The sequence below is a fragment of the Xiphophorus hellerii genome, chromosome 4 (genome assembly GCF_003331165.1).
Source record: "Xiphophorus hellerii strain 12219 chromosome 4, Xiphophorus_hellerii-4.1, whole genome shotgun sequence".
NCBI classification, from domain to species: domain Eukaryota; kingdom Metazoa; phylum Chordata; class Actinopteri; order Cyprinodontiformes; family Poeciliidae; genus Xiphophorus; species Xiphophorus hellerii.
This window is the reverse complement of record NC_045675.1, coordinates 25,575,253-25,599,807: the sequence shown is the minus strand read 5'-3', so window position 1 is coordinate 25,599,807 and position 24,555 is coordinate 25,575,253. Positions and strand designations below refer to the sequence as shown.

The window sequence follows — 24,555 nt, the reverse complement described above, 5'->3', positions numbered from 1 at the left end:
CATCTCTCCCAGTTCTAACCCTGATGTGCACATCATTCTTGGGCAGGGTGATGAATCTGAACTCATCAGACCTACTATTGCTAGACAGTCCAAACTTTGTGCTTGCTAACAGACTAAAGCCTTTTCCTCTGATTATCTTCACTGATTAGTGGTATGCTTCAGGCTACACAGCTCAAATCCCATGAGTTCCCTTTGCACTGTGCATGTGGAAATGCTTTTATTTTTACCACTGAACGTAGTTGTAAGTTGTTGTTTTTATGTTTTGATTTCTCAAAATGTTTAAATGAATTCCGATCACAATCATCCGCATTTTTTCCACGAACATCATAGCTCCCCATCCCATTTTTAATAATACTTTGGACAGTTGTTGACCTAATTTTCTTTCTGCAATTTCATAGATGTTTTCTTTGCTTGAGGCATGTGGGAATAATGTGACCTTTCTGAAATAGATTAACATCTTCTCCACACAACAGGATACGTCTTCTGATGTAGAAGCTTCTTGCATCAGTTAGACTATGAAATTTATTGCCCGCTGAAACACAATCAGCCATGCAGTTTTAATAAGTGGGAGTCTCCCACCTATTTTCTTTGCTAAATCCAGGACTTGTTCTTGGACTGGTGGTGTAATATGGTAGCTTTCAATTCAGATGCTCCAGTCAAGCTGCAGTATTTTCTGTAAAAGACACCACTAATGGGCCTGGAAAGGAATTCTGCTCGTTTCTGAGGTTGCAGTCAGTTTGAGCGTGTTATTTTATACTTGATTGGTCACGATCCAGTTTCACTGTATGTAACTATTGGTGTTTGTCAGCCAGCACGAGAAACAGTGAAGTAAACATCTTCAAACATTAATGACAGCTGAATATTTTATGTTAAAGCTGGGAAGAAGTCTTAGGCAGCGCTTCTCAAAAAGAAACCCAAGTGTCTTGTGTTGCTATTTTTAAGGCAAGAACAAAAAACGCTGAAGTAAATATTTAACCTTACAAGAACGTTAGTGTTTATATATAAGTTCATTTTCAGCCAATTTGATAATTGAATCGCTTGGTGCAATAAAGTTGTGTAGCGTTCCCTCGGCTACTATTTCATATTCACACTCATAACCGCCATCCGCTATTACCACCCAGTGTGAACGAAGGCTTTCTTAGATAATTGTTTTAATAGCCGTCATTACAGCCCAGCACCGTTCAATATTGCAAACCTGGCAGTCTCAAGACGTCTCATCCCTCTTCCCTGAGCAAAATGATCCTTCTATGACCCTCGATTGCAGTTCCCCTATGACATTCACACTTGATTAGGCTTGCAAATGAAGTTTTCCTTATTTTAGGCCATAAGGTGCGACCTTGGCTCAAGAGTCCTTATTGGATTTGCTGGACATACTAGGCTCAAAAGATTTCTTTATTTATTTTTTCAGTTTCACAACTAAGCTGGGAAGATGTCCCAGTGGTGTTATCTGCAACTAATTCACTTGCTTCATCAGCTTTTTTTTCTCTCTTAAATAGTCTACATATAGTTGATTGCGCATCTTTCTTTGTGCCACGGGAATGTTCACTTTGTAAATAAATGGCTACCACCAAAACAACAGCAACCAAATTAAAAAAAACTACCATCTGTGGATTTATCTTTAATCTCCTCCTTCTGTCAGCAACTAATTGTCGTACCGTAATTGTTAATTGTTGCTGACAGAGTAAGTTATTCTGCCTTCATTGTAATACCAAATTACACTTGTGATACTATAGAGGGTCAAAACACTTTAAAGGCATTTTGAGTCTCGTAAGGAATTAAACTAAGGATGATTTAAATCATGTTTGTACTTGACCAGCATTGTTGTTCTTACTTTAGTAAACATTGTACGCTCAGTTATTAATCAAGTTGTATTTATTTTTTAGCAATAGTTTTCTTAAATATTTAATAGAAAGCATACAATTTGTGTTTTCTTTGAACAGCATCTGTTGGCACAACAATTAGGCAAAGATATTATGAAACTTGATTAAAAAAATAACAATATTCCCATCTCACTTGTTCCTCATTATCCCATTATCCATTAAAGAGTAAATAAACATTTCAGAAACAATTACGTGGCCAAAATATCCACTCTTCCGTTCAGTAAGTCACAAGACCTCCATTTGCTTTAGTACATCAACTACATTTAATAGTGCCCGATTGCATCTCTGAAAACACAGTAGTGTAATTTATTAATATCATTAAATATTTTGATATTTATTGATGATTTCGCAATGTTTTTTTGTTTTTGTATCAGTGATTTGTCATAATGCCGTTCGATCCTGGAAGTTTCACTAGTCTTGCTCTTTGCGTGTTAAAGCAAACCTCACATATTTGACAAGTTGGGCAGGAAAGAAACTTGGCCTTCTCTAGTTGCAAACTTGAAAACTTGTTTCGCTCCAAGAAGAAATTCTCCAACAAAATTTTTCTTCTACTTGGATTTCACCCTTCAATGATGCATACGTCTTCTTCCTTTGACCCCTATCATCAATATGACTTTCGATTCAGTAAGCTCCATCTCACTGAATCAACATATTGGTGCTAGTTTGTACCTAGCATTTCTAGGGTATAAACCCTGTTGCTTTGAGCAAACCTCTCCGTCTTTCTATTCTTATTCTACAAACAAATGAGAAGCACATTTTTTTTGTAATTTCAGCAACCTCTGCTAATGAGCTTCAGCTCAAGCTGGCAGGCCAAAGAGGATTTCAGCCCTGGCTTACTGGTCAGCTTATGTCTTCTCACTCATTATCTCACTCAATGTATTATTACCAGAAAATTAGAAAAGCATTTGCAGTAAGACAGTGCACTCATATTGCTTAGCAAGTCAACACTGCTGGTGTATGAAAGCAAAGATATTAAAACCTACTGGCCTTTTTGCTTGAGCTGTAAATTGTCTTTCTACAACAGCCTTTCTTTTTGGCTACTCTAGATTTTCTCTTGCAGAACATGCTGGTTATGTGGACTGCAGAACAATGGCACAAGGAAACTGTAAATTAATGCTTTCTGGTGACAACTTGAAATGTATTTTTTTTTCAGCTTTTTAACGCAAGCAATTCTCAACTTTTGAATTGAGAGCTTTCGAGTTTGTGGTCTCATACAAAACTGTATGTTTTCTTAAGTATTGTTGGTAAAAAAAAAAAAGTTTGAGTTTATCATTGTGGTTGCTGGCATTCATTTGAGAACTGCATTACCTCATCTTGGACTTGTTTTAGTTTTGGTTTCTTAAAGCTGCTGGAGTATTTAGAGATGAATCTAGAAAAAATAATGGAGCTTAAGTTTATAAATGAAGACATACAGCTGAATTGTACCCAGTTATTGCTGAACAAATAGCAAGATGTTGCTTTTCTCACATCTTTATCTCTTTCTCTGTATAATCATCATTCACCTTTCACCTCAGTTTTGAAAGTCCTGCATCCACTATTGTAGTAGGACTGACTTGTATCTAAATATATTTAGCTTTATTGAATGTGTTAACATTAATGTTTTGGCAAACAGAAAATAAAATTGATCTGTAAATTAATATGGCTGGTAGGATTTTTCAATAATGTAAAGTACAAATGGACCTCTTGACCAGGGATTGGATCTTGGCTATTTTTCTTTTATCAGATCTGACCAGTGATCATTAGGTTAGGAAAAAAAGATGCTTGAAATTGGCCCTTATGTTCTGTTGTGTGTTGGAATTAGGGCTGAAACGATTCCTCGAGTGATTCGAGTACCTCGATTATTAAAATTCCTCGAGGAAAATTTATCTGCCTCGAAGCCTCGTTAATTTATATTTTATTATTTGATGCACCGTCTTCCGCCCGCGTTGCTACTTGCGCTGCCCAGCGCTCTCACTTCCGAGAGTGAGAGCGCTGAGAAAGCTAAGTGTTAGCAGTGTAAAGTCCAGTTTTCAAGTTCGGCCTGGGAGGATTTTATTGATTGATGATAATGTCCGGGTCTTTGTCGTTTTTCGGGGAACCAATAAGCATCCTTAAAATGACTGGCACGATGCCTGGAGTACGGCAACTTTTTCCCTCCCGGAGCTGCTGCCTGGTGCCGGTTCAGAGCGAACGGCGGGGAAAAGTGCTGCAGGTGTATTTATACAGGTGAGAGGATAGACTGAACACTGCGGCCGGCTGCGCATTAGATGATTAACGTAAATGTAGCTTTACAGACAAACCGGAAAATGTATTTCATATCATCCTGGTCTCTACAAATGGGTGGTGGAGCAGATTGTGACGGTGCATAGCTGGTAGATGAGTTTCTGTGTGTGACAAAAAAAGGTGTCAAATCCCGTCGCTAACATGAACACAAAAGCTATAAATGTCTGGGCAAGGTGAGAGTTCATCTATGAAATTGGCTGAAGATGAATACAGAAATGAAAAGCTGGACTACAGACATTTTTTATAAGCGTATTTGTGAGCCTGCCTTTTTATTATTAAATTGAATATAACTTCAGATTCTTGTATAACTTTTCTTCAGGTTAACTTAGAAAGTGAGCTATTAATGTTGCAGGTTTATTTTCTAAAATACAGAAAAGCTCAAATGTGAGAAATTGGACTGATGTTGGTTTCTGATAGTAATACTGCTGTTAGATTTACCAATGTTTTATTTTATCTTTTTTATTATCCGATTACTCGATTAACTGTAAGAATAATCAATAGATTACTCGATTACTAAAATTTTCGTTTACAACAGCCCTAGTTGGAATAATGAATTGGAATAAGTGGGTAAAATCTAGAAACACTGTTGCTCGATTAAAACGTCTACAAATGTGTTACTGAGTTTTTTTGTCTAGACCTTGATATTTTTCATATTTTGAGTGAGAGGCATTCAAAGTTACAATTCTGTCTTCAAGCAATTAAAAAGGTCTTGGTTTGCTAAGTTTCTACGTGAAAAACTACAAGCGGTCACCTAAGATCCTTGAGAAGCGAAAACAATAACATTTTCTGCAGCAGCTTCATACACATGTATATTATATATAATTATAATTTGCAGTACTGTAAAACAAAAAACAGTATTTAACTGAGTTCTAGTTTCCCACTGAACTGTGCAATGCAGTTAAAAGTGTAATGGTGAGTGGGTTGTAATGGTGCATCCACCAAACGGGCACAGTTGCTAGGAATAACCACATTCCTTAACATATCCATAACAGCTGCTCTGTCATTGTTGGATAGTCTATTATTGTGATGCAGCCAACTGGAAATCGTCATTGAAGTTGGGTTTGCAAATATGTGTCTTTATGCATCAGACAACAAAATGATTTTATAAAAGAACTTATATGTTCATGCTTTCTAGATCTATATTAGTTGTAATGTACTTGCCATTAAGACTGTTACCAGTTTGGCTCTAATCTAAATGTAATCATAGCCATGTTCTGCAGTGATCAGATAAAATGCAACTAATCCTGGCATTGATACACGCACACACACACTGATTTCCTCAGATACCCTCCTTCTGAAATGGTTCCAGTGGACATTTGGACAGTGACAGAGGTGTGAAAGCCAAGCCACATGGACACTCTGGGTTACAAACTCGGCTACAAATTGATCAACTTCTGAAGTCCGTCAAACTGGCAGCGGCTTTTTACAAACCTACAAAGCAGGAAGACGACATATTTCAGACGAGGACTTCAGAACCAATCCATAGTATGATGTTTTTATTGCCAAAGCATTTCATTGCTGCAGAAATAATGCATTTCATGTGAGGTGAAGTGGAGGAAATGGAGATGGCTTGCAATCTGCAGGAGGACAAACGGCAATTACATTCAGGAGAGATGGCCACAGATTGGCAGTACGGTGCTGCCCTGATGGGAGATATAATTTGTTTGAAGAGGCCAGGAAAAGTTGCAGAATAAAGTAGAGACAAGGTCAGTTTTGAAAGAGACAAAAATCACTTCAGGGCTCTTCCTCTCAACAGCTCTCTTCTCCTTGGCCTCACATGTTCAGCCTTGTTACCGAATGGCCTACAGACTCTTGACATTTCTCCTGAATTCTTTAGCTGGGTGTGTCAAAGTGCTTTACATGAAATCTCACTGTGGCCTTCTTCTTTTTCTAACCTTAGCTTTCTCAAAAATTGTGGGTGTTTTTCTTTTTTTAATCCCTGAAGACTAGACTTGAAGTGACCCTTTTGGAAAACAGCAGGTGTTGTAGAAGTGGGGGCAGGGTTTGTCAAGCTGAAGTGTGATTGGAGTAGGACATGCAAAATAAGGGTAAATTTAGCGGTCTCAACAAGAGTGCCATTGATAAGTCAGCTTGTTTATGTAAGAGATGCTCGTAGAAACTAAAAAACAACAAAATACTATATCAAAACTCGCTTTATTTCCTCCATTCCTTTTTAACAAAAAGGCTTTTCAGGCCCTGACTTGTTGGCTCTGCTGAGACAGCTGTGCATACTACCCAAATTAATTCTTGGTTATTTTTGATGCAGTTACTGTGGCCGTATTTGAATCTGATGTACATGGCGATCACTTATCCAGATTTGTTTACCATTCTGTATATAGGATCATTTTATAAGGCCAACTAATGTGACTCTGATCAAGCAATAAAGTAAAATAGTTGTGTTCTTTCACACTTGATTTATTATTATTTTTTAAAAAGAAAAATACAATACAAGAATTCTCTGCTATTTGAAATTTATAACACGTCTAACTACCTTTTTATGTTTCATTGCTACTATGAAATTTTTTTTAGTTTAATGTTAAATCATTTTAAGCTTGTTTTCCAAAGGTTTCTTTTCTAGTGTGAGTACACATAGTTGTGGAGCATGGGCAGCCCAAGGGGTTGAGTTATAAAACGATGAGGACTCATCCTTTGCTGTTGTGTACAAAAACTAAGTATTCATTTGTCTACCGACCCATTAACATCCCCACTAGTCGTCATCATATTTACTCATGGGGATTCAAAGCTTTTCAGTGGCAATGTAACATCCAGGGAGAATTATGTGCCTAATTTAGTCGACCTGCTTCCTCACTTCTGTTTCCAGGTCAGGGACGGAAGTACACAAATCAGGAAGTTTTCAAAACTTTTGCATCTTTACATTACAACGTTAAACCACAGTTTAAATCTCAGGCTACTTCCTTTAAGAATGCTCTGATGAGTTATGGGGAGCGATGTAGGTTTGGACTCTTATTAATAATTGTCAGGGTTTTTTTCTTTTTTCAAATATTTTCACATTGTGAATAACTAGTAGTGAGTAACGGAGTGTGCCCGAGTGGGGGGGATGGAAACAGCCCCTAAACATTGATGCTCTACTTCTCACTAGTTGTTTCTATTTCTGGCTGGCTGGATTGCTTTTCAGTCAGAATTTATGCCATTTCAGGAGGAAGCCTCTTTGATTGACAGATAATGATATATGCATATGCAGAACAGAGGGGAGAAGAATAACCCCTTACCTCTCGCCTGTCCCTAGAGCTTCTTTGTTCAACTGCCTTTATTTTTTCATTCCATCATATCTGCTGAAGATTGAGCGATATATACCATCAAAGCCTTTTAGAGGCTTCCCACTCTCTTCCAAAATCCTTTTTATTTTCAACAGATTCAGCTGCTTAATATTCCTTAGCAGTCTGTGGCCTTTTTACAGAACTAACAAGGTTCTGAAGATGCAAGTCTTGTCTTCATGTGAAAGACAGCTGGGGCACAGCCCTCTTCTTCTTCTTTTTCTTATTTTTGTGGCGCTCATGCCGCAGTGTCTGTGCTGCTAACAAGTTCAGAGCGGCTCTCAGACACAAAAGCAAGTGGGAAGTGACTCTCATGTTATTTATATTTTATTGGATATTGTTTAATATTTCTAGTGAAAATTTGTTAAATAAAAATACCGCAGTTGTGTATCTTTTTAAATGTATTTATTAGCTTTGCTTTTATTCCACACTTTTAATTTAGTAATTAGAATGACAACCATTGTGTCGACTCTTGAGCTACTGTAGTTCAGCATGTAATTAAATGCAAGGGTTGTAAAAGTTGTCAAATGCAAACATTAATCAAAGCAAATAAAATATTTTAATAAATTTTTTGCCTGGCATAGTTTGCATGTTTGTATAAACACAATTGTTATGATTAGAGTTGCACAATGTATTGAATTCAATCTACATTTTAATATCAGTGTATGCAATATTGCAATCACAAATGATTTCTTGTACACATTTGTTATGAGGATCCTATAATTCAGCCATCTTTTGTTCACAATTTGCATATAGATGATACATTTGGCCAGCTGGATGGACCTGAACTGACCTTAATGGCCGCATTAAGTGTTTATTTATTCTGTATACCTGAGACATCAGATCTCAGCAATAAATATGGGCACATTGTTTAAAGGTGGAGTAAGAAAAGATGTCAGTAGATTGTAGGGTAACCACAATCAGTTTTGTCAATAAATGAAGTTTCAGCTTTAGCAGCACATATAACGTTTACATTGTCCCTTTTTAAGCACTCATATTTATAATGTTCATATTAACTCTTAGTTGTATTGCTATATTTAAATCAATAAGTATCAGTACATATGAACATACTGATTTAAACGAAGGGCTTCGGTGTTTGAAACAAACTCGCATAAGTCTTGGCTTCACAAAAGTAGTGGAAAATACTGTCCATTTACTAAAGAAATGCTAAATAAATACCCAAATGACTTTTTTAAATGAACATTGTGCGCACAAAATTACTACCTGTTTTCTAAACTAAGCATTTGTTTAGTAAGACATTGTTCCGCTATTAGACAGTCAGTTCAGTAACTTTTTACTGCCTGCCAGAGGTGACCCATGAGTGACATGAATTTCAAATAAAAAAGAAGTTGTAAAAACAACCAAATTGTTGTCTGACCTATATTTCAACAACTACATAAACACACACAACTTTATCATTAGTGCCTATATAGCTGCAGTTTGAAACATCTTACAAGCTTAATGAGGCAATTAAAGATCCCTAGGCCTTTAACTAATTTATTTCTGTTGCTAAATGTAGTTAGTCTTAACCTATTTTCTCATTCGGTGACTTATTGCATGGTTGTAAGTGCCAGCTTCTGCCTACAAGCTTGAAAGAGTTCAGCACAGAAAGTACCACAGTGTTGACAGGCACCATGGGTATTTGCTCAGCTTCCAAATCTTTCCTTCCTATTTACTTTGAACTTGGTTTTCTCATGCAGCTTGTATGTGGTGGTTCTTAGTCTAAAACTTATCCTCCCTAGAACACTTTGGCTTCCAAGTTTCTTTTTTTTTTTTTTGGTTCTTGTTGTATATCAACTCCACCTGCTGCTCCAGGGCATGCTTGGTCTTGTGACTTATTCCTCTGTCACTTTGATCTGAGAGGTTGTAACGACTTTTTGCAAAAACATAGGTTTAATATTCACTCAAGGGGACTCTATCTCAAAGGCCATTGGTGATCTGTTTAAAGTAAAATAGATTTTCCTTCAATTCACAAATCTAAAGTTGTCAGCATAGGAGAAGAGAACAATTGATGTGTATTTAGCTGCAGCATTCAAATGTAGCATCAGATCCACGCCTAAAAGGAAGCAACCGAACCCCTCAATGCAAGCAAAGCAGTTCTAAATACAATCAGATTTACTATCTATATTCCTAAATGCTTGTGACAACCACACTGTTTCTCACAGCATGTGACCCAGACCCACTGAAACACTCTTTGTTTTGCTTAATCCACTGTGAAAATTGCCCTAATGTTTTGAGAGCTGGAGGAGGTTGCATGGGAATGGTGCTGTGGGAGGATATTCCAAGGACAACAAATTGGTTTGGGACATCAAGTTTGTAGCTTTTAAATTGTGGTACACATGAAGCAATGACTGGGTACTAAATATCAAGATGTTTAGTACTGAAAATGTCTTCAGTTTGCTTTCAAGTTAAAGAATGTACCCCCCCCCCCCCCCCCCCCCCCCCCCCCCCCCCCCCCCCTTTACTGCCAATTACAAGAGGAAGTCTTTCATTAATATAACATTCAGGATAACTTAAATTACTTAGAAGGCATACAAGTGAATTTAACATAAAAGCCAAATTTATTTCAGTGATTTCTGTTTTTCTGAAAAATGGAAGATTCAGTTTCTCAAAAAACTGGAGTACAACAGAAGAGCCAATAAATAAATTTAACAAAAGTGCCTAAAAATGGGCCTTCTAAAGTTAAGTATTAATTAGCATATTGCTGTGTACAATATATACACTCCATACCTGTTCATGAGTCCTTTTGCATGAAACGCCTCGTTACTATGGCATGGCATGGAGGCGATCTGCCTGTTGTTCTGTTGGGGTGTTTGGGAAGCCGGGGTTACTTAAATAGTGACCCCTAGCTCATCTGCATTGCTGACTCCAGTGTCTTTTGTATTCCTCTTGACAATAGTCCATTGATTCTTTATGGGGATCATGGAAATTTGCTGGACAATCAAGTTCTTTAAAGCGGGTATAGGTTCCTTTAGGCTGTATGGACCGATGCCAAGTTCTGCTGGAAAATGAAAGCAGCATCTCGTTAAAGCTTGTCTGATGAGGCAGCATGAAGTTCTGTAAAGTTTACTCCTGGACAGCTTCAGTAGATTTGGACTTGATGAAACACAATGGACCAACAGCGGAAGATGAATTGACTCCTCAAAGCAACTCAGACAAACTTCGCACTGACTATGCGTTCACACTAGCCTGTTTAGTCCACTTTAATAAAATTCTAGTTTTATTAAATAGTTTGATTAGAACTCTATTTTTAACTCTATTTTAGCCAAAACTAAATTTTATTAAAATTTTATAGACAGATATTTTGTGAATAAAGTCTGGTTTGTTTGGGGAAGTGTGAATGTACAATCGAACTCTGATGCGAACCAAAAAAGCAAATTAAAAGCTTGGGTCTCGGTTGGTTGAAGTGAACTCTGGCAAGGTTTGAATTCCTATGTGCATGCAAGTGGATCGGCGATTACTCCAAACCAGGAAGCGGAGTATAGCGCAGGGCATTCTGTGTCAATAAAACCATAACAAACACTAGATGGGAAAAAATGGCTCATGGTTTTTCAACAAAGGCAAAGAGAAATCCTTCAACAGACTTCAAAGGAGTCTGATGACGCTCCTTTTTTTGTGTACATTTTGTGAAGAAGGAAGTTGCGCTAATGTCGTCTTCGGTTATTTTTGTGTCGTTTCCTTCAGTAGTTCTTGGTTTTCAATTAGTTTTGATTGTTTGACACAGTGCAGAGTGAAAGCGAGCCACTCCATTTAAAAATGTAAGAAATGTTGCAGTTTTGGTCCCCAATCGAACAGAGTTTACCAGACTATTAGGTTTGAAAACACCCTGAATCTCAAGAAACTTGACAAAGAGAGACATCACCCAGTTTAAAATTTTGAATATGTTTACTATTGTGTGTAAATGACATAAAAGCTTTATGTAACCATAAAATATTGAAATATGTTTTCAATATTTATCATTAACTTCAGAGACATAAAAAAATGTGTCTTTATCAGTTTAGTTAGTTTAACTTTAGTTTGGAGAAGTGATTTCCATTTAATCAGGTTGCTCCGGCTCCACATCTCGGATCTCTGCTCATTTCGCTCTACGCTCGGCACGCTCCGAGTTCTCTGATAATTCTCTGGGCATCGGATGGCTGCTGATGGCTGGCTCCGTCGTGGTATCAGTGGTGTGATCATTAAATGTTTTGCCAGCCACTCACTCCTCAGAGAAAATGAATGCATTATGAATGGCCAACAGATGGGTCTTCGGCCCTCGTTTTCTTGCCCTGACTACTAGTTGTGATAGATGCCTGCATGTGTCAGGGGGCAGCAGATGTGGAGCAACTATAATAATTAATGAGAGAATATCCGTCCCAGTCAAACTGCTGGAAGACACATCCTGAGGCTCATGTTTAAAACGTTTTCACTGGAGAGAGCCGTAAAGTTGGTCTCGATGATTCATGTGTGAGGTGTCCACCTCTTCCTTCAGACAGGTCAGTAGCATTGGGCAGTATGTAAAGGTGATGATGTGCATCAGCCCAGTGCTAATTGATATGCTAAGGCAACCTTGAAGAGAGGCTAAGCTATTTGACCTTCACTTCCTTTGATGACACATTGAAAGATGATTTTAAAAACGTATTCCTTGAAAAATGTCATGAAAATCACCTCTAACATCGAGTTTAAAATGATTCTTACACCGTCTTCAGCATAGTGAGGAATGCATCTTCTGTGCTGTATGATGTGTATCTTTCTCTTCATTGGGTCTGTGATACTCTCTATGTTTACAGCATTGTCTGAAAGATAAAATGCATAGAAGGGAAAAAAAGGGTAGTAATATGTTAACTTCATTCATCATGTAGTTTTAAAAGGTCTTTCTTAATTCAGTATTATTTACAGGAAATTGGTTACCACACTTTGTAATCCATCACTGGAGCTCTTGATCACCGTGCACATCATGTCATTGCAAGTGTATTAATCATTTCACTCAGTTATTACACAAGTGACCTTCACTGTGTGACAGCCACTCTCCTTGAATCTTGATGAGTTTAGGAAGGTTGTGGGTTTCGTCCGCTGTCTTTAGTTTTCTGGCACTGGTGCCATCTGCTAGTTATCTCGCTCCATGTGTTTCAGTCTGAAAATTAGCTTCTTTAAAGAGAGCAAGGAATGAACTTGAATTGAGAGAATCAGTTCTACGGCCCTATTTAAACCCTGGCTTTACTGTCATCACTATAATAAGCGACGTTTTGATGGTCACTTTTTTTGTTGTTTTTGGACAGGATTAGGGTCATTATACCCTAAGCAAAGCTGCTTCCACAATTAAATATACTGCAAACAATAAAAGTCATGTGAATACTATATAAAAAAAAAACGCATATTGCTCAATAAAAACAGATGTTGCACATTCCCGCATACATTACAGCAAGTAAACAAAGCCACAAATTAGACCACATCATCAGAAGCATGATAAAACGCTATATGCCTACTTAATTTTACAATCTGATTGATGTAGGGACAAATTAAATTTTAAATCTGTTAAGTCTGCAAGCAGGGATGATTTAAAGAGAAAAGAACGGTGAAAACTATTTTTATATTAAAACACTGCAGAATGTTTTGTAGCATTTAGTGTGTTCTTTTTACTGCATTATGCCTGGCTCAGTTTTGACGGGACTGAACATGACTTCTCCCAAAAGTGATGTAGGGATGTAGGCAAGTTAGTGCACAAAAAATTCCCCAAGAACGCAAAAGAAAGTTTGATGCTTAAAAATCTCAGCAGGAGGCCCTGCGTTTCCCTCCGCGTTCAAACGGCACATGCTCATGCCTTGAAATGACACCAGAAAAGCTGCAGGATAAGCCTCAGGAAGAGAGAACCGCACTTGGCAGACATTTACTTTCTTTTTCTTTACAAATGTACCTTCTTCCTGCAGCATACCTGCCTCAGAGAGCATTAGTGCTGTTACACGGTAGCCAGGGATTATTGACTAACATTGCTGCTGACATTTCTAGTTCCTGTATACTCCGGCTGGATGGTGATGCTCTCTTTTCAGCCTTCACACACTGACTAGCATTGTTTTTATGTCTCTTCAGACTAAGTTTTGTTGAAGAAAATCAACTGTTTTTAATTTTAGGTTATCCTCTGCACTGCATAGTATGTACAGGTTTCCACCCAAAATCCAACATTCGTTTTTATCATTCCTACATAGTATTTTAAAAAGACTTTTTCCACAGGAAAGACTGTTTGTTTTGTGTTTTACCTGCTTGTATAATTAATACAACTATGGAGTGTGTTGTCTCATCTTGGCACAATCACTACATGGGGGAAAAATACACAAGGTGTTAGATTTAAAAAGGCTTCAGATCTGTTTTTCTCTTCAAATATTGTCAAAAATTGCAATGGACCATGTAGTGACAGAAGGGTGCCCAGCTGGTTTCTTTGCTCCAACATCTAATTAAAGTGCTTTGTAAAGGACCGCATTTTATGAAATGATCAATATGCTTTCTTTGATCTAGCAATTTAGCACCATCTTTAATTTAATAACATGTTTCCACTGGGGATGGAAATGACTCGGTTACATAAATTACAGAGGAAACCATCCATGTCACACTCTGCACATACACACTGATGGATTGGCTGTACATTAATGACTCTGCTATTGAAAAGCCCACAAATTAATCATGGCAGCAATTAAAAATGTGCATTTGCGTTCGGGTATTAATTTATAGTGCATCAGTGTCCAAATCCAAAAGTCCAATATTACAGCTGATAATTACATTTGTGTATTAACTGAATTGAAAAGCTGCTTAGGATCAATGTTCCAAAAGAATCTATATTGATTTCTTTTAAGTACAAACAGCCAGCCTAAATCATGACGCTCTCTGACAGGGTTGGGCAATTAATTTTCACAAATGGTCACATAAGCACTTATAACTAATCCAGGGCCAAGCCATTGACTAAACACCATTTTTGTTCGACTACATGTGTGATAGTAACTTGTTAATAGAATCTGTTATCGTCTGATGACGGTAGACCTTGCAGTTGAATAATAAAATGTGACCCCATACTGATAGCTTAGGTTTCTTGTTTACTTTTCATGGATGATACTTGGGAAAAAAATTGTCAGAAATGATCAAGGTGATATCTTTCGCAGCTTAGTCAAATGATTTAAATTTGAGGTGTAATTACTGCAAACATTTCTAGATCTATTTCTCTCAAGCTGAGTGTACCACTTGAACTTTTGTTTGGTTCAGGTCTTTTTTAACACTTTAGAAATGTTTGTTTTCCAATTAATCTCGTCACTGAATCCAAGGTATACACTTTTCTAAAAGCTATAAAAAGCTTCAACTTTTGCTTTGTCTACTGTTTTGATATAGAGGAAAGCAACAGAATATTGCATAACGGCTTATACCTAATTAATACAGTAAAAATATTGTTACATTGTAATTAGTCATGCATTATTAGACATATTTTTTTAGACGGAAACCTTTTCTTTCATAAAATGTTTTCCATAGTATTTAAATATGGAAAAAAATTTAGTTTGCAACCTCAACCAACAGCTGACACATTTTTGTCATTTCTGTGCCCAAGAAAACATGGTTCCAATAGTTTTGGAAGAATTCCTTAAATCTTTAGCCCATGGTGCTTTAGCCTTCCGTGCTGGTGGGAAATGTGGTATATTAGCTGATATAGGATTTTTTTTTTTTTTTTTTTTTACAGACACCCTTGCTTCTCATGTATGATTCACATTTGAACGCTGTCCATTTTCAAGCATCATAATAATGGAGTTCATATTTCCTCCCGTCATGTGTAGGTGCTGAAGCAGCTGCAGGCGGTAAAAAGCAGAAGATCGAGCGGAGTGCAGACTGTGGTGAAGGTGGACGGGATGTCGACCCAGCTGTTTGTTTCTTTGTGAAAGATCTGAGGAGGTCAGTCACCATTCAGTTGTCTTTGTCACAAATCAGGGTTTCTGTTGCCTTCAAGCTCAAAAAAGTACACAGAGATAATCTTGTTTGTTAGACGTCTTTGAAGCATGCCTCTTGACTATGACCTTCTTCTGACATTGACTGTTTTTGTAACACACCTTATCTACTCCTCAGCATGCAAATATCATCTTGACTTCATTATCCAAATTATGTCTAGCATCTTCTAACTGCATATGAACTATGAAAGTGACCCAGTCCTTTACATGGGTTCATTACCTTTTATACACAGATAATTGTCTCACTGGAGAAGCCTGAAATACTTCCTACCTTTTATGCAGTCAAACATAATTTCACACCACAGATGATTTCTGAAGGACTGTTTATGGTTGGTCTATTGCACATATCTTCAATATAGCTGTTTAGTTTTCAATAATGTTTTGTTTTATCCCTTTATTTTAGCTCTGAGGAGACCAGCTTGTGACCATTTGACATGATAAAACATCTAATTTTACAGATGTTTCTATTTGATAATATGAACAATAAAATGGTTATTGTTTGCAGCTGAAATTAAACTACCAAATTTTCCCTCTGCTACTTCTGATTTTTGACTTTCTTTATTGTTTGACTTGTTTATATCCTGTATGGGGTGGATATACGCAGAGAGGATATGGACAGTAAAAAGAAGCAATGTTTAGTATAAAGAAAAATTCACCTAAAACAACCAAACACACTCAAAACAGACTATTTCAAGGTCATATGACTTGAAAGCTGATTTCTCCAGATGGCCATCCATTTTTGCCATTTTTCACAGTACGTGACCTTGTAGAAATGCAAACTTATGGTCTATGTTGGACATTGAGTTATGATATTTCTGACAACTTGAAAGTTTTTTTGATCAGTTTTGATCTCGTAAGTGGACTCATGAGAACAGTCGCTCTCAAAATCTGTGTGATTTGGTCTTGTTTGTTTCGACAGTTCAAGCCGAGGCTCCTATTTACAGTAAATGTATCTATGAGTACTAAATCTTACCTCTACGTTAGAGAGCATTTACATCCCTGCTTTCTCAACATTTTCCACGCTCGCTTTGTGCTGGTAGGACAAGCACTTTGCTTGACCTCCCTCTCAAGCAATCCTGTGATTTTTCTTTTATAACCCCTTCGTTTGAGTCATGGCTGTCTTAATCCCCCTGCAGACTTCAGCTATAAGCTTTGTGGTAATGCCTTGCCTAATCCTCTTCAGTAAAACACACTCACGCATTAAGCTCAAAGCAGTTTACTCACTTACTGGCTGCTTCTGAACAAAGCATGATTGTTTGCGGTACAGATTTGCGTTTGTGTGACTGCTTCTTAAAGGTCCTATTAATTTTGCATCTTCCTGTCCTTTTAAGTAATTTGCAATAAAGATAAGTTCACATAATTTACAGGTTCAAACAAGATGTTTGTGTGTGTGTTTTTTTTTTTTTTCTTATTTAAGTTTTGCTATGATTGTATGCGGCACCTTCTAAAGCACCGAACAATCTTTTTTATTTCTTATTTTTTTGGTATTCATTTCGTTTTTATTCACCCGTTGTAATTGCTAATGGCAGGGCTGGTTAGTAACTAGTTACATTTACTCAGTTACATTTTTTACTTGAGTAAGTTTACTTGCTGCTTGAGTAAAAGTTTTGAATACTCTGACCACCTCTGGTTATTGGACAGCCACTAATGTAGTTATTAATTAGCTTTGAGTCTGTCAGAGACAGGAATCTTTTAAGGTAACCAAATGTTCTGCTTACTATGTAAATATTAGACCCTGAATATTCCAACTTATTATGATTCTAATGATCCTGTATTTTTTCCCATCTCTTAGCAAAACATATTGAAGATGTAAGCTCATTATAAATTCTGTTGAGTGACAAGTCTCAATTGTTTCTTCTTCCTCCAGTTTTATACTTGTCTTCTGAGTCTTGGCAAACAATAGAGGTACTATTGTTGTTTTTATAATTAAGCATTTAATATGCTTGCTTGTCACTCTCACTAAATCAACACCAAGCCTGCAGCTCTTTTGAGAAAAAAAATGGAGCAGTCCTTTTGAGTTACCGTACTTTTAATTTTAGTTTTTTATCAAATTGCAGACTCACACACATAACAGAGAGCCCAAAATAAAGCAACAAAATAACAATCAGGTAAAATAGCTTTGACATGTGGCGTATGGAAAGCAATGCCCATGAAATCTTGTTGCCATAACTGCACCTTTTTTGATAACATGGCAGCTAACCTTTTTTTTTTTTTCTCCGAACAAGAGTCATACGTATCTCGCAGAATAAAACGACAGATAGCTAGGTATTAAGTTTGCTACAGATTAAGTAGTAGAATATGTGTATAAGAGCAAAAAACAACTTCAGCTCATCACTGGTCAAATCGAATGCTTAATTTCCTCTTGCCAGAGCAGAACAGAAAGATTGTTTGTCTGTCTCTCAGTAGGGGAATTCCAGAACAGAGCCCAATTGAAACAAATACCCAGTGATAATTAGAAATGTCAATCTTAAAGGATAGAAACTGGATAAGCCAGGCAGTAAAGAATAAATCTAAATTTCTTCTTAAGGCTGCAGTAGGCAACTTTTATAAAAAATGTTTTCTTATGTATTTAACATTGTCACTGTGTTGGGACTGTATGAGACTGATGATCTGAAATGAAATCAAGCTCCTCTGCCTTTGTGGTCCTACTGCCATCTGCAAAAATGCACAGCTCAATCAGAAGCAACCATTCAGAGATAGGAGGAGGGTCTTAGCGCTGTCAATCATCCTGATATGTGCACTGCTCACACTCTTCCCTTAGCTCTCTGCTATGCTACAGCTCCTTCTAGCATCACAGCAGGATACTATGGTAACTAGCAGCCATCTGTCTGATGACAGATGACAAGCCAATTTTCCTGTAATCGTAAGGTGTTTTTCTGCCATTAACACAGATGCAGCGTATACATGAGCTTCATTGATGGCGCTAAGACCCTCCTCCTGGCTCTGATTGGTCGTTTATGACTGAGCAGTGTATGGACCTGGCAGAACCACAGGAAAGAGGCAGAGGATTATATGTCTCGTGTTATTTTGTCACAATAAAGTGGAAATAAAGGAAACAGAATTTTTGATGTAGTTTTGTGATGAAGTTACAAGCTGCCTTGGATATACCCTTAAGGATTCACGGTATTCTAATCAGACTGTGAAACTAAACAGAAACCCATAATACCTACTTATTCACACGCGCAATCTTTAAATGAGCTGAAATGCCTCTCAGCTGCTGAATAAGCTGATTACTTACTGGCTGTCACAGATTGGTACCTTACTTCTCCAGTGGAGGAGCACACTGAAATGCCTGGAAAATTTGCTAAAGAGACAAAACCCCTAAACTTTCATCTGCTCCAATTCCAGCCCAAGAGTACTTCACAAGCACTTGACAATTTAATGCTGACTGCACATGAGTTTAGGGGAGGGGGGGAGGAAAAAACTCATGGCACACAACTTTAAGATCATTGCCTTCTTCACATTTCACTTTGTGACAGTCGATGCCTCTAACAACACACCTGCATTGTCTCCAACCCACACTCCTTTACAAATGATAAAATGCGCGTCTAAGATAAATGACACTAGCGCCTAAACCAGCACGCAGCAGAAAGTGCTTCAGTACATTCTCATTAACCCATAGCGTGCCAATCATTGAGATCGTAGTTACAAGTCTGTGGTTTCACAGCTCATTTCACCCTGGAGTTTCTCCATCCTATCCTCATCCATCTCCGTCAGCTGCCTTCACCCTAAATGTCTAATCTCAGGGGCTGCCTGCTAGTGTGCTGTGGATTATAGGATGTAACCAGAGTTTATAGCAAAGCCTCCATAAAGTTTGTTTGCCCAGAGTATGGAAGAAAATATACGTTATATAGTTTCAAGGATCACTCTATTTAACATGGTTTGCTGGAAGAGAGACATTTTGACTTGAGATTAAATGAGGAGCTGGCACTGTTCATAATTCACTTTGCATAGCATTAATGGCTTTTAAATACAGTGTAAATGGATTTTAAAATTTCTGTTTGTTTAGCTAAGTTGCTGTTGCCTTTGCTCTATTTAAATGAAGAGGGTTCTCTGGCGTCTTGTTCATTACACAGTCAGAGCTGCTTGCTAAATTATAGATTTCATTTAGTCAGATCTCCACTCTGTCCCAGCTCCCTAAACAAAACTTACTAGATTACTGCTACAATATAATGTATTTGGTGTTTAAAGTCATAAATCAGTAACTAGTTTGACATATACTAGCTTTTGACTACATTTTTAAGACTTACAGGTTCCTTATTTAGTATAAGTAATCTGTGGTTGTTGTATGGCAACTTTACTTAGTCTTGTTTAGATTACCTGAACTTTGCTGGATGATCATCTCCATATAGGGGCTCGTTAATATTGAAGGCGTGCTGCATCAGGCCATTTAGAGATCCTTTATGTAAACACAGTAACAAACATATGTTCACAATCATTTTAACGTGTCTGATGTTCTGCGATAACAGCTAAGATCTAAAGGTAAAGGTGTTTCCTGTTTCTACTGCAGTGTGAACTTGTCAGCATTAACTCTAGCAAAGTTAGGTATTCTTGGCAGACTGAAAAATATTTTTTGTTTATTTTGAGTTCTGTGGTTCATTCCTAACCAATGAAACATCCAAGGCCACACATTGTTTTCATAAGTCATTGTAGAGGGGTGGGATACTATTTTTGTTACACCTTTAAGCTGTAAAGCATATACAAGTTTCTCTCAAAAACAAACAAAATGGTTCCATATTTGTTAATGTAGTTCATATCATAATGTTTCATTACACACACACACCCCCACACACACACACACACAGTGACAACATTGAAAACTTTCTTGTCATTTGGGGATTTTGGCTTAGAGCTCTCAACTCAGTTTCATAAAATTAGATTTTTATACAACATCCATTAGAAAAGTATATATAAAACAGAATTGTCATGCTTCTGAAAAGCATGTTTACTTGCATGCACTCAATACTGGTAGCTCCTTTTGCATGAATTCTTGCATCAGTGTGGTGTGTCATGGAGGCGATCAGCTTGTGGTTCTGCTGGGGGATAGTAAAAGGCCCTTTTGGTTTTGATATCAGATCATCTGGAGTATTCAGTATGTTGTATCAGGTCAGGGAGGTTTGCTGGCCAGTCAAGAACAGGGACACCATGGACAGGAAAAGGTACGAAAAACTGGTTCAGGGATGCAAGTTATCTATTAATAAGTTAATCTAAAGTTGATTGTGCTCATTGATCGACTAACGATTAAGTGGTAGTCATTTTCTTAAAAACCAAAATTTTCTTTTGTATCAAGCGTGTGGACAGTCTTTCCATAACACGATGGGCTACATTTATTATCATATACTCCATCCTCAGTCCACTCCTCCAGCTCCCTCAAATTTTATTCATAAATATAAAGCTTACTGAAGCTCAATGTGCCATGTGGAGAAAAGTAGTGTAATTACCAAATGGTGCATAGCTCTTGACAGGATGTTAATATCATCTGATCAGTTGGTCAATGGAAAAGTGCCATTAACTTTTTTTTTTATTCCTGTCTGAAAACATGCATTTCTTGAAAATCTGTGGCAGGAATTGATTTTTATCGACTGGATTTAGATCAAATAATATTGTTAATGTTGACAAAGGGGCTCAGAAAGCACATTTGTCCCCTGCAGGGAGCTTTGGGGATTGAACAGAGCAGCACTGAATGGAGGGCCACAGATCAGGCCGACAGGGTTAACTGAGTGGTCAGCAGAATCATTGCACTGTAATCCTGTTGCTTTTTTTTGTTCAAAGAGCACTCTGGACATTTCAAACAGACCTCCTGTCAACAAGAGAAAAATGTAATCAAGGGTTATGGCAATGTTATCCTATGTAAACTTTTCTTTCTTTTTTGTCATAATATTTTTACTTGGGGGAGTAATTTGAAGTGAAAACAATCACATAAGCGTGTTCTTGAGTGTTTGCTTTACTAACAACCTGGAACTTGGCAATGTAGTTTTCCTAATTGATCAACTTGAACTGAGGCAAATTTCCCCTATGCTGACATCAAGTGCAGCCCCTTAGCAAAGTGAATTTTCTGTACTTCTTTTCCAGTTTTTCCTAATATAATCTGAAAAGCTGCTTTGATTTTTGAGTGGGAGGTTTTTTTTACGTTAATCCTGTCCAGCACTGGTGGGGGCGGGAGAGGGGGGTTATCCTCCAAAAGGATTGCCTCTCATCTTCTGGCCAGCTTTGTACAGTTTTTTAAATGTATAAATTTTATCTGACATTATCATCAGAGGTATAAAACCAGCTGAGCTTGTCTGATAATTGCTGAATTGCACAAAGATCTCAATTATACCAACAAACCTTCATTTTAAAACTTTCCAAACCTAAAAAACAAATGTCAGTGATAGGAACTTTCTAAACTTTTTCTGATTGTTCATTAGCGTTGATATGCCCTACCACACATGTGTCAAACTCAAGGCCCGCGGGCCACATGTGGCCCGCTACGTCATTTTATGTGGCCCTCTCGCCCCCACCACCGTTTTACAGCCCCATTGATTGACTTAAAATAGGTTTTGAGCACGAATTGACTACAAACTACATCTCCCATAATGCCTTCCGATTCTTACTAGCCAACATTACGGCTTCTCGCCACTAGAGTGCAGCAGAGTCACCTCAAGCTGATTATTAATTTTCCCAGCGAATAAAACTGAAACATCGACCAGCTAACAAGCTAAAGAGCGAAGTTCCGTGATGTTTCAATCGAGGACTTTTACCGTCTACTGCGCCCTGATTTGATGCCACAGCTTCGACTCCACGCAGCTCGTGTTTTGCCCATGTTTGGAGGCACCTATCTGTGCGAACAGATGTTTTCAATAATGAATTTAAACAAGACCAAGACCAGGTCGCGCATTACTGACGAAAACCTGCACGCCATTTTGCGGATTGCCACAGAATAGAACTAAAACCAGACATGGACGAACTGACCAGGGGAAAACATTGGTAAGCACAAACAAACTAAATTTAAATAGAATGAATGTACAACCAAAACTCAGTATACTGGAATATGCATATAGTTTGTTGATTTTGCTTGTGTTTTGTTTATTTACAGAACACAACACAATGAGGATGTGTGTGAGTTGGTGACAGGGTGAAGAGGATCAGCGTTGTGTTCAGGGACAGGCAACGTCACCTAATTGTTTGGTTCTTATGTGAAATACATGTTCGTTGTGTAATAAATAACGAAAAAGTTTTGTGAATGAAGTTGAGAGTTAATATCAAAACTTGTTTTTATTCTTTGTCTGCTTATCTTTAAAGCAGACAAAGATTAATTTTCCCAGCGAATAAAACTGAAACATCGACAAGCTAACAAGCTAAAGAGCGAAGTTTAGCCGAGCAGTTTAAAAATATGCTCAGTATTTTTAAACTGAGCAGTAATTTTACATCCATGCAAACTCAAATGTAATATTTAAAACTTGAATACATAAAATCAGTTATTTGACAATATTAGGTGTTGTTTAATTTATTTTTAACATTGTATTTTCATACATTTATGCTAGGGTTGCCCAAGTCTAGTTTTCCAGACCTTTCACTCTGCAACTTTAGATGCGTTCTTTCTCTAACACACCTGAATCATTGACTCATTCATAGCCCTCTACAGAACTGAGTTGCTGCTAATGAGGGAAGTCAACTTTTTGTCTGGAGTATGTTTTAGCAGGGACGCATCTAAAAGTTGCAGTCTGGAGGACTGCACTTGGGCATTCCTGATTTATACCATCAATGTGGCCCATTGAGGGTGGCCAATATGCTGAAGTGGCCCTTGTTGAAATTGAGTTTGACACCCCTGCCCTACAAGCTAAAACAAATGAGTAAAGATTAGCAAAATCGTGGCAGTGTATTCATTAGAAATTATTTTGCCCTTGGTACAGGATGTTCTGTAAATGGCTACATTTGTTTGATCTGTATTCTAAGGGATCTCTGACTTCCTCCCCAACGTGACAATAATGCACCACTGCTGTCCTTTCTGCAGAGCAAGGACAGTCATTTATTTTCTAGTTTTGAAGACAAACACAAATCATTCGGAGCCTTTCAGGAAAGTGCCTAGACTCTTGTTTTTCGGATGAGAACATCCTCCCAATAGATGCACATAAATCTGGGTCAAAATACATCGGGGACAATGCAGCACTCTATGTAACAAGCTGCAGAAATGCTGTTTGCTTTGTAATTAACTACTGCTTAGCAGGAAATATGATTTACAAATGACTCAATTTGTGCAAATGGAATGTAGAGGACAGTAATCGAGTAACATTTCATTACATGTATTATGTAAGAGAAAATGATAGTACTCTTCTTAAGTTGTTGATTTGGGAAATAATTTTCCTTTAGGCATGGATTAAGTAACAGCAATACTAGATATAGCTTTGGTTTTTTTTAAACAAATTATTCAGATCCAGACTGATCAGTTTGAGTCACAGATGAATGTGTGGGGTAAGGTGCCAAATTATAGAGGCCGGTAATGTTCTCAGAGATGACACCATTTGTTAATTTAGTGTGCCAGTCATGTTTTGGTCAATTATCCCAAATACAAAAGGAATTTACCTTCCAAATAATAAAATTATTCTGTTTCAATAGCTGAAGCACAGATTGGTACAGTAAAACCAATAACATCTCATCTGTATCTTTCATTGCATCACTGCAAATGTCTAATCCGTTATGTCTTGGACACACTCTCTGTTTTATTTGATGGAAAATTGAATTGCAAGGAGAAACTTCAACTACACAAATCACAATGTATAGTTTCTCCTTACAAGGTATCCCAGTTTCTCTGCAATGGCTGCACGGCATTATTAAATCATGCAATTGTGATATTAAATTTTGCACTGCCTATATTAGTTACAATAAATCTGTGATTTATTCTCTTTCCTGTTTTTCCTCTGTCATTACCATGTATCCAACTCTCTCTCTAGGACCTTCAGTATTTTTGAAACAGCCATCTCTGAACATCTACCCTAGAAAAACTCTATTAAAACAAATCTTTTTTTTGATATGCCAAACTAAAATTCATGAAACTTGGAATCACCTGTCCACAAAACAATATTGAAATCTAAACAAGCCTTTCCTCTATCGACTACATCCCAATTTAAGGGAAGATACAAAACAGCAAAGCAGATGAAGGCTGACAATTCTCCCCAAACAATTGCAGCTCGTATTTTCTTAAAA

General features: G+C 37.4%; 1 protein-coding gene across 2 annotated transcripts in view; it reads left to right on the top strand.

Moving 5' to 3' along the window:
- glceb (glucuronic acid epimerase b) overlaps positions 1–24,555 on the top strand; it is a 60,616-nt gene that overhangs the window by 12,417 nt on the left and 23,644 nt on the right. The window contains exon 2 of one of the 2 annotated variants that reach the window (XM_032560388.1): positions 15,205–15,316. The gene's annotated coding sequence lies outside the window, so the exon portion shown is untranslated. Of the gene's footprint in view, positions 1–15,204; positions 15,320–24,555 lie in introns of both variants that reach the window. The other variant, XM_032560387.1, reaches the window with a different exon arrangement.